The sequence below is a fragment of the Amaranthus tricolor genome, chromosome 3 (genome assembly GCF_026212465.1).
Source record: "Amaranthus tricolor cultivar Red isolate AtriRed21 chromosome 3, ASM2621246v1, whole genome shotgun sequence".
In the NCBI taxonomy this organism is placed as follows: Eukaryota; Viridiplantae; Streptophyta; class Magnoliopsida; order Caryophyllales; family Amaranthaceae; genus Amaranthus; species Amaranthus tricolor.
This window is the reverse complement of record NC_080049.1, coordinates 21,798,677-21,802,924: the sequence shown is the minus strand read 5'-3', so window position 1 is coordinate 21,802,924 and position 4,248 is coordinate 21,798,677. Positions and strand designations below refer to the sequence as shown.

The 4,248-nt window shown below is 32.4% G+C and overlaps 1 long non-coding RNA gene across 1 annotated transcript in view; it reads left to right on the top strand.

Moving 5' to 3' along the window:
• LOC130809304 (uncharacterized) overlaps nt 1-3,096 on the top strand; it is a 3,326-nt gene extending 230 nt beyond the window's left edge. The window contains exons 1-3 of the long non-coding RNA XR_009040790.1: nt 1-448; nt 560-647; nt 2,415-3,096. The exon at nt 1-448 is cut by the window's left edge and continues 230 nt beyond it. This is a non-coding gene — a long non-coding RNA (uncharacterized LOC130809304). The remainder of the gene's footprint in view (nt 449-559; nt 648-2,414) is intronic.
• Nucleotides 3,097-4,248: the final 1,152 nt, after the last annotated feature.

Here is a 4,248-nt window from a genome sequence, read left to right as displayed (position 1 = left end):
AGTGATGATGGCTAAGCATATGAGGATGTGTTTTCATGTGGTTTTTACATTTGTTAATTGTCAAATTGCATTTGTGAATGCTATGTTTTGGAAATTTTACATGTGTTGCTAAATTATAGGGAAATTATTTGGTTTGTAATGACTTCAAATTCTTGTTATGTTGTGGGTAATTTTGTCCAGTAACCTATGCTAGAGTTGGTACGCACTCCTGTTTGTTGTTTGTTGATGTTGCTCTTTGGAACATTCTGTGGAACACTTGGTGTGCTCTGCTGGTTATTTTAACTTTTTATTCATTTGGTCAATTCAAATGTTACGAAGATACCCATTTGACCTGAATTTACAAATTTGATCAAAAATGATGAAATATCTCTAAAATTCTTGATTTTTACTGGTATTCTTCATTTGTTTGATGGTTTTCTGGGTTTTGTTCACAGACCCGATCACAAAGGTACTGTTTTTCCTTTTCTTTTTTCAATAGATTTGTTTTTTTTTGGTTCGAATCTTTTTTTTTTTATGTTGTTGTTTGATGATGTACCATTATTGTTGGATTCGTTGTCAGGGTTTCCTCTCTTGATTCTTCCATCAATTTCAGGAATATCATTGGAAATTCCTTGATGATTCACACGAATTGATTTCCATCTCGTGAGGTTAGTTCAATTCCTTTTAAAAACCAGATTTTTTTTTTTTTTTTTTGGTATTTTGGCTGATATTTTGATTTTGTGTTTGAAAAGCTGAATTGGATCTTCCTACATTGTTAAACTAATTAACTGCAAATAAGTCCTTTTTTTTTGTTTTTTTGGCTTTTAAAAATTTACTTTTTTCCCTCCAAAGTTTAGGGCTTTTTTATGATTTTGGGTGGAGCACTAATTTGTGCTATATTTTATTTTAATGAGTTTGATTATATGCTAAATATACTTCACTTTTACTTATTCTGGCTTTGAGTTTTGGATCTCTAATTCTTAAACCTTTTCTTCCCTAAATTCGATTTTTGATTTCGTACAAGTCATCCAACCAGATTGAGTTTCACATTCAACTCTTAACCCTCTGAGTGGATCAGCTACATCTATGCCAATTAGCATAAATGCTGAAACTTTTCCTGTTACACAAATGTAGCTGATCGTCCATTATAGTTTGGTGGAAAGTTTTGATGTTACTTAGAGTACAAAGCCTATGGTCACTGCTGTTTTGAAAATGGTGTTTGGTACAAGGTGGGTTCGTTTCTATTTTTAGCTAATAATCTCATTGATAAAGTTCTTGCCATGATTATTTAATGTTTCCTCTCTGACTTCTAATGTAGGTGGTCATGTATTAAGAAGTCAAGTACATGTATGCTCTACGCAGTTTTCTTTTCTCACACGTTCCTTTCTTCAAATCTTTAGTCCTTTAACATTAAACGCACAGAACCATCGCACGCAACTTACACACCCTTATCCCTAGCCCCAGTACTAAATTTATAGCTATCCTGTAAAAGGCCAGTGCAATCCAGGTATTACTATTCTCCTTGCGTAAATACTAAATATTGCTACATGATGATAGAATTCCAATTCCAAATAGTTGCACGCTAGAACATTAGTGTCATTGCCTTTCTCATAAAATTTACATACGGATGATCACAATTATATATTTATAGTATGGATTGAATCCGCTCTTTTCACAATTCAATCAAATAAGTACATAGACATCTTTATTTCTTCATGCTTATCATTTTCGTGAGTGTGCATCTTAACTATGAGATTTGTAATGTACATGAAATACCTCTACTTGAAGCAATGTGTTATGTCATTGTTGTTTTCGTTGTGGACTTGGATGTGTAACATTTTTGCGGTGTGTGTGTTACGTTGTCTAAAGGGCTCAAAGTTCTTAGTGACTCATACATACATACCATTTTGTACTTTCCAAATCAAGATTGTTTTGTGGTGTGTGTGTGTTACGTTGTCAAAAGGGCTTGTAGTTCAAGTTTGGGAAATGCAATAGCTTATTTCAATATGACTTAATAGCACACACCACCATGTTGTAATCTTAGTACCAACAGCAAGAAAAAAAAACAGAAAGAAGAAAAAAAAATAAAAAAGAAGAATAGAAATCAGAAAGTAGCTAATATGGCTGAATTTCGAGCAACCAGCAGCTCCCAATACCTCCAGTATTTTCAATTCAAATAAAACCATACTGCCTTATATAATTTGTCGGCTATTCATAGTACTAGCTGAATTACATTTCTAGTACAATAACTGATTCATTCCCCCTTATTTTACTACCCCTTGAGAGAATCATTCTGTTATGGCCATTCAGTTATGACCTCATTCAATCTGTTGCAATGATTATTCCCCTCTGCCAGCTCTTCATTCTTGTTCAGATTTATTTGCTCCTCTGCCAGCTCATCATTTGCATTTTGTTTCTTCCTCTTCCTCTTGTAGGTGAGCCATTGCTTGTTCTACACATATGGTATAGCACACCAACCAAAACACGCACCAATAACAATCAATAACAATTAAGCTATCGTGTTTTGATGGTCAGCAGCATCAGAAAGATCAGGTTCATGACCTTCTCAATCCCACATAAAATACAGAAAATAGTCCAGACAACCGTCATCTTAGGCCACCAGCAACATGTGTTCTGGTAAGCTGTCGTGTATTGATGGTATACTATCGCGTGTTGCACACATCAAGTGTTCTGGTCAGTTGCCCCGTGTTGCTGCTGCATTGTGTTATTGTTGTCGTAATATTGTTGGATGTTGCTGTATGCTAGGGATATTGCGAGGGGCAGAAATGGCTGTGATGTGCCGTTGATGGTTGGTCGAGGGAGCTGCTACCCTCTTGTTGTAATGGCTAGCAAATACATAGAGATTGGCCCAATGGCCCATTTTCAACTTGGTTTTATAGTTGTTTTCGGTGGCTGTGGTTGAGTTTTGACCTAAAATGATCAATTCTAACCTTAAAAGAGACCAATTTTAACTTGAGGATATAACCTTTTAAAATATGAACTATCAGTATTGACGTAAAAGTGATAATTTTAACCTTATAATGATCAATTTCAACATTAACAAGTCTTGTGAGAGTCCTCCATACAGTGAGACTACACATGCAAGAATAGCCTAATATACCCAACTTTAATTTTTAATTTAAATTCATTATTGATAACTTTAAGGTTAAAATTGATGTTTAATTAATTATTTGAGTATAATTTATTACTTAAGGTTAAAATTGATCACTTTAATTAAGATTATAATTGTTTACTTTTAGGTTATAATAGACTCTTTTAGATTGTAAGTTATAATTGATCACTATACATGTGATGATTTATAATTTAGTACTATAAATTTTAAATGATTATTTTAAGGTCATAATTGACCATATTAAAATGGTAATAATTGAACCTGTTAAAATGGGTATATTAACCATTTTAAATTATCACATATTAAAATTAGTATGTGATGATTTGATCTGTTGTAGTTGGTATTAAGTTAAAATAACAATTTAAGCAACATAAAAATACCAACTTAAATAGGTTAAAATATCAACTTTAACAGGTTAATACCAACTTTTATAAGTTAAAATACAAACTTCAACAGGTTAATAATTTAACATCCATAGCCACATAGCGTCATTTATATACGCTTAAATTTTATTGCAAATACTAGTTTGAGTCCACAAAATTCAAATACAAAATAATTGCTAAAAACAGTTGTTTAGATGCATAATTAAAAACCAAATATAAAAGACTAAAAGAAATAAATAGCAAAGTTAGCATATACACCGACTATGAATGGAGTCTTGAGTATTATATATATATATATATATATATATATATATATATATATATATATATATATATATATATATATATATATATATATATATATATATATATATATATATATAAAGTAGTGAATTAATGACAGAATATTTATTTTTAAATAACTAATATTAGAAATTAGAATATTTAATTGTAAATTGTATAGGGTTCGAGTCCGGGTCTGAGTCTGAGGGGCAGGTCTAGGGTCCGGGTCTATAGGTTGGTTCTGGGTACAGGTCCGGGTCTACAACTAGAGCTGTTCAAATGTGACCCGACCTGAAATTCGAACCGAAACCAAAAGTTAACCGACCCGGAAATATGTATCTTTTTTAGGTTTATCGAACCGATATTATCCGAACCGAAGTTGTGCCCAAACCGATTTACGACCGAAAATCGTAAAATCGAACCCGAACTGCGACTGACTTTTATAATCGACATATAACCGTTAACCGAGAT